The sequence below is a fragment of the Crocodylus porosus genome, unplaced genomic scaffold (genome assembly GCF_001723895.1).
Source record: "Crocodylus porosus isolate Cpor-Errol unplaced genomic scaffold, CroPor_comp1, whole genome shotgun sequence".
Lineage (NCBI taxonomy): Eukaryota > Metazoa > Chordata > Crocodylia > Crocodylidae > Crocodylus > Crocodylus porosus.
In genome coordinates this window covers 82,618,662-82,625,570 of record NW_017728943.1, presented here as the reverse complement: position 1 = coordinate 82,625,570, position 6,909 = coordinate 82,618,662, and positions in this window count along the sequence as shown.

The window sequence follows — 6,909 nt, the reverse complement described above, 5'->3', positions numbered from 1 at the left end:
TTGCTAAGCTTAAAGTCATGGGTTTACTACAAATCTCTATGCATTCACTTAATCTCAGCAGCTGTCAATGCAATAGCCACTAGCCAGAGCATGGAATCAGGCAACTCCATCAAACAAGGGTAAATGGACGTAGAGAATATGGTACATATTCACTACGGAAAAGCTATCTGCTTCACTAAAGGACAGGTATGAGGCATTTTATGCTACCTGTACAGCTATCTGATACAAGGTACTCAACTCCTTTTAGACTCAAAGGACCCCTCAGTAGATTTAAGGCACACATCTCAAAATGTGAAGATGTAAGTCTATTAAAAATAAAAAGACACAGGGGAAGGGAGCAACGGGCCAGACACAGTGGTGGCAGGGGCGGGGGGTGGAGAGGAGGAGTGGGCTTGACATAGTGGTGGCAGCGGTGGTGGGGTGGGGAGGAGCAGGCCCAATGTGGCGGTTGTGGGGAGGGAAGGAATGGGCCAGCGGTGGTGGAGAAGGGGAGAAGCATGCCTGATGTGGCGGCAGCAGCGGCAGGGAGCGTACAGTAGAGCGGAGAAGCGGATCTAGGCCTGACACAGAGGGAGAATGAGGGAGCGGGGCCAGACCCCAAGTTATAGATATATATAATTTTTTGTTTAGTTAAAACAACCAGAGAACTATGTCAAATATATATATTTAAACTACAAAAAATAGTTGTAAAGAAGTGTTTCCTGATCACAGGCCCTAGTTCTCACGAGAGACTTCAGTCACCCTGACATCTGCTGGGAGGGCAATCCAGCAGTGCGCAGGCAATCCAGGAAGTTTTTGGAGAGTGTTGGGGACAATTTCTGGGTACAAGTTTTAGAGAGGCCAGCTAGGGCTCTTGCTTTTCTTGACCTGCTGCTTACAAACTGGGAAGAATTGGTGGGGAATGTAGTAGTGGACGGTAACTTGAGCAACAGTGACCATGAGATGATTGAGTTCAGGATCCTGAGGAAAGGAAGGAAGGAGAGTAGCAGAGCAAGGACCCTGGACTTCAGAAAAGCAGATTTTGACTCACTCAAGGAACTGATGGGCAGGATCCCCTGGGAGGCCAGTCTGAGAGGGAAAAGAGTCCAGGAGAACTGGTCATATTTTAAAGAAACCTTCTTGAGGGCACAGAGATGAGCCATCCAAAGTGCAGGAAGACTCCCAAATATGGCAGAAGACCAGCATGGCTTAGCAGGGGATTCTTCAGTGAGCTGAAACACAAAAAGGAATTTTACAAGAAGTGGAAGATTGGACAAACAACTAGGGAGGAGTATAAAAGTATTGCTCAGGCATGCCAGGAAGGCCAAAGCATAACTGGTGTTGCAGGTAGCAAGGGACATGAAGAATAACGAATGGTTTCTCTACAAGTATGTCAGCAACAAGAGGAAGATGAGGGTCCCTTACCAAATGGGGGAGGCAACCTGCTGACAGATGATGTGGAAAAGGCTCAAGTACTCAATGCCTCTTTCACCTCAGTCTTCACAGGAAAGGTCAGCTCCCAGATTACTGCATCTGACACCACAGTTTGGGGAGAAGATGAGCAGCCAACAGTGGCAAAAGAACAGGTTAGGGACTATTTAAAAAAGCTGGAGTGTACAAGTCCATGGGGCTGGATGTGATGCACCCAAGGGTACTGAGGGAATTGGCCAATGTGATTGCAAAGCAACTGGCCATTATCTTTGAAAAATCACGGTGGTCAGGAGAGGTCCTGGATGACTGGAAAAGGGCAAATATAGTGCCCATCTTTAAGAAAGGGAAGGAGGATCCAGGGAGCTACAGACCACTCAGACTCACCTCAATCCCTGGACAAATCACAGAGCACGTCCTCAGGGATGAAGGTCCCATTTCTAAGCACTTGGAGAAGAAGAAGGTGATTAGGAACAGTCAGCATGGATTCACCGGGGCAAGTAATGCCTAACCAATCAGATTGCCTTCTATGATGAGATGACTGGCTGTGTGGATGTGGGAGGAGGAGTGGATGTGATATACCTTGACCTTAGCAAGCCTTTGATAGCGTCTCCCACAACATTTTTGCAAGCAAGCTAAGGAAATACGGGTTGGATGAATGGACTGTAAGGTGGTTAGAAAGCTGACTGGATCATCAGGCTCAGTGGGTAGTGGTCAACGATTCTCTGTCTAGTTGGCAGCTGGTCTCAAGTAGAGTGCCCCAGGGGTCAGTCCTGGGGCTGGTTTTGTTCAGTATCTTCATCAATGACCTGATAGGATGGAGTGCACTCCCAGCAGGTTTGCAGATGACACCAAGCTGGGGGGCATAGTAGTATACTGGAAGGTAGAGCTAGGATGCAGAGAGACCTAGAAAAACTGGAGGATTGAACCAAAAGAAAGTGAGGTTCAGTAAGGACAAGTGCAAAGTCCTGCACTTAGGATAGAAAAATCCCATGTGCTGGTGGTACAGGCTGAGGGCTTTCTGGCTAAGCAGCAGTGCTGCAGAAAAGGACCTGGGAGTTACTGAATAAACTGAATATGTGCCATCGATGTGCTCTTGTTGCAAAGAAGGCTAACCGCATACTTCACTGCATTAGTAGGAGCATTGCTAGCAGATTGAGGGAGGTGATTATTCCCCTCTATTCAGCACTAGTGAGGACACATCTGGAGTACTGTGTCCAATTTTGGGCCCCCCACTATAGAAAGGATGTGGAGAAATTGGAAAGAGTCTAGTGGATGGCACTAAAAATGGTTAGGGGGCTGGGGCATATGACTTACAAGGAGAGGCTATAGCAGCCTTCAACTATCTAAAGGGTGGTTGCAAAGGGGATGGAGCTAAACCATTCTCTGTGGGGACAAATGACAGAACAAGGAGCAACAATCTCAAGTTGCAGCAAGGGAAGTTTAGGTTAGATATAAGGAAAAACTTTCTCACAAGGAGGGTAGTAAAGCACTGGAACAGGTTACCCAAGAGGTAGAATCTCTATCCTTGGAGGTTTTTAAGACCCAGGCAGACAAAGCCTTGGCTGAGATGATATAGTTGGGGAATGGTCTTCATTGAGCAGGGGGTTGGATTAGATGATCTTCTGAGTTCCCTTCCAACCTTCATTTTCTATGATTCTATGATTTGAAGTGGTAAGGAGACGTCTCCTGCTTCAGGTTGTACATAATCACCAAAAGATGGAGTGAAAAGGAAAATTTAATTTCTGGAGAGGCTACTTCACTGTCAATCACCTTCGAGTTTCTCACATCTCCTGAAGTACGTGGTAGTATCGGCTACTGGCAGGGATGGACTCAGGGTCCTTTCTAGTGCAGCAACAGGTATCTCCTTGTGTTCAAACAGACAAGTTAATGTTGCAGTGGAAATCTCTGCTTTTAAAATTCCCATTTTTTTAACTGGGTAACGAGCTAAGAGAGGTTTGTCTTTTTCAGTTAGCAGGTTGGAACATGAGGGTTTGCAGTTGAGGATGTGATGCTTCATTTATCGACTCAGAGTGAACCTTGTCCACTCCTAGGGATACATGCTCCAGAGCACACTGTACTTTTTAAAACACAAGTGGAAGTAGCCTCAAAAAGGTTACCAGGCTTACTATAGTACCAGGGTAAGGCATGTGAACCGGGTGGGCAAAATTAGATTGAATTGCACACAAAGCCCACTGCCCCACCTTAACTGTTTCTGAATGAGTGCACTGCTACACAAACTCAGGAAACATGATTAAAAATGTGAACCATCCAAGCATGTATAGATTGTTTATGCACAGAGTTATTTTTATTGCCCTAATCCACCATCTCCACTTTTCTCTTAAAGTGCATTACATTCTCTCATGACTTGCCTTTAATTCAATTATAAGCCCTCGGAGGTAGAGACTTCATTTTTTGCGTATGTTTGTACAGTTCCAGGCACAATGGGCTCCCTATCCAAACCATCCCATATAAACCATAATCTAAGCTCTATATAAGACTACAAATTCTACATATGACTAGTTAATGTAAAGGAACATCATGTCATTTCCAATTAATTACTGTCATTGATTTCGTATTTGGCAAAGCACCAAGTCCTGTTCTGTGACAATCTAATTAAACTACTATACTACTTAACATTTATAACCAGAATAATGTAACAGTTACAAAAAAAATCCCCAGAATACACTTTGCTTACTAAAAAAAAACCCCCAAACAACCTTTTTAGTGCCTGGAAGTCAAGGAAAGAGTTTTACAAGCTTAAAAAAAAGTCCAATGAGAGAAAGAGAAAGAAAGAGTGAGAAATACCCTATATCAGCAGTTCCCAATCTGCAGTATGCGTAACAACTGTGGTACACAGACAACCTGTCAGTGGTATGCATTAACAGATTTATTATTTATATGACAAAAAATTGCTGATGGTACTTAAGGTTGTATCATTTTAAATTGGTGGTGTGTAATCTCTTAGAGTTTGGGAACCGCTGCCCTATCTGGCTTTTAAGCGGTCTGTACACCTGTTCCATCCACCTGCTTTTCTTAAGCAAGTCACTTTAAAAGTTAAACAAAAAAGAAAAAAAATATTAAAATCCCCAGAAGCACCTCTCTATCTTTTCCCCTCTCCTCCCTCGAGCCTTAGATAATATTTATGCTGGCATCATCTAAATGGTGTCCAAGAACACTCCCATTCTTTCCTTCTCTGTTCAGAGGAAGTTTTGAGGATAGCTCCTGATGTTGTTTATTCTTGTAGTAAAGCGCATCTGAAAGCTGAGTACCATTTATTGAAGGTACAAAAATGTACAAAAATCTTGTTCTTCATTCTGATGACAGAACCTCTCAAAAGGCAGACAAAAAGGAAGCAGATATTATAGGCCAATGGTTGTCATGCTTTCTGAGCTGCTGACCAGTCAGCCCTCAGAATTTACCACAGGCCAGCAAGCATATTTATTACCAAATATTTTAACTGTGGTATTCCAAAGCAATCCTCAGATTACTCACCATGACCTCAAAGATCACCAGAGATTTGCAAAGTGCAGTTTGAAAGCTACTCCTATAAATTGTATGACAGAAGATAAAAAAATCCTACTGTCTGAAATAAATGACTCCGTTCTATGTTTCCTACATACTGGCATATTGCCCTGTTATCCTGTTGTGCATCACTTAATGCCAGTGAAGAGACATTGTGCCCTGGCTATTATTTCAGTTCTAGAAGACACGCAACTGATTTAGCTAGGCTGACAACGTGCTGTGGTATTCAGTTCAAGATCTTTAGGTGTTCTCAGCAGTACTGAAAATTGGGTAATAAGGGCCAATCCATATAGTTGCAGAGTCAGTTGAACATGTTCAGCACTTCACAGGCTCAAGACCTAAGTTTTGCCATATGCTTGGAAAATACGGTCCCTAGAGGATTTGCAGAGATGTTTGAAAAAGTCCTACCATTGATGCCCCCAAATTACATAGAACAAGGGTGTTGCCACTTGGTCTTCTGTGCTAATAGTTTGGACAAGCAAATGTCCTTTGCAAATCCAAGGTTTATCTTGGTCTGAAGAACTTCCAAGCAGTTATTGCTGAAAAGAGACACTATAGTCAGTTGAATGCAGAAAGCAGTGTTGGTAAAACGGGGGGTTTTTGGTTTTGTATCTTCCAGTTCAGTGCTGAAGATGAGGCTTACTTTAAAACACCAAAGAATGTGGAAAGTGACAGAAGGACTAAGAATTAGGAAGGAAAAGGGAAGAAAGTAAAACGGAAGGAATTAGCAATGGAATTCAGAGAGAATTAAAAGGGAAATGAGAACAGGAATCACAGTTTGTGTTTGTCTCATTAGCTCTAAGGAACAGATAGAAAAATTATAGGAAAAACGTGAAATCTTGATTTTTAAGCCCCTAGTATCTTTGGTAGTTATAAGAGCAAATATTTCTTTCTGACAAGGCAGAACTGTATGTTTGCATCTGTACGTGAGTATGAGATGTGGTGTAGTATTTTCCTCTGATCCCTGAATTTGGCATTAGTTTTGTCTATAGAAAGCAGAGAGAAATGTGTATGTTGTGCCTTCAGATAAAAGAGAAGGAAACATGTCAGGAAAATGTTTCAGAGACAGCCAGGGGAGTAAGCAAGCCTTCCCCATGTCTGACATTGTAGGATTGTAGGTCAGTTATGGTGATGGCAGAGCCCTGGCTGGGTGACAAGAAGTGCAGTCTTTCTCAGAGCATTTTCATGTGATAAAGGAAATGTTGATCATTCTAGAGCTGAGCCATGTCGGTGCTGCTTTCTGTTCAGATTCAATACAAGTTTCCCTCACTTTATGCAGGTTCTGTATGTGAGAATTTGCTCTTATGCAATGACCTTTTTTATACCAAAAATTCATTATATGCAAGGTAAATTCACTCTTATGCAATTGGTGTGGTGGAAGCCCACAGCCAGCTCCTTTGTGCGGTACACTGTGGGAGTGATGCCATAGGCAGAGAAATAAAAAATTATTTGAGGGGGCTGAGCTGGGTGGTAGTGCCCAGGCCCCCTACAGCGCTGGCCCCTACAGCCCAGCCCAGTTCGGCCCCATCAGCACGGTGCCCTGTGAGCCGTGAAGCCGCCCAGCAGCAGTGCCCATGGCTGCCACTCAGGGCAGCTGGTGCCTGTGCTTCTGGAGCTGCAGCTGTGCTTGTGTGTACTGTTTGCTGTTGGTGAATACCAAAATTGTCTTGTAAAAGTGGTAGAAATGGGTCTGGGGATCAGTACAGTCAAGGGCTTGGAACTATCCCTATTTGTTACATTGTAAAGTGGGTTCCCTTTATGCAAATTTGAGTTGTGTACTATTTTACAGGAACACATGTACAGCACAAAGCCAGGGAAACTTGTATTAACCGGTGCACGAAATGAGGGAAGAAACTGGGGGACTGTGGTGTCGACACCCACACAGTCAATTGGGTCGCCAACTGGCTGGAGGGCCGCACCCAGAGAGTGGTGGTGGACGGGTCATTTTCGACCTGGAGGGATGTGGGCAGTGGGGTT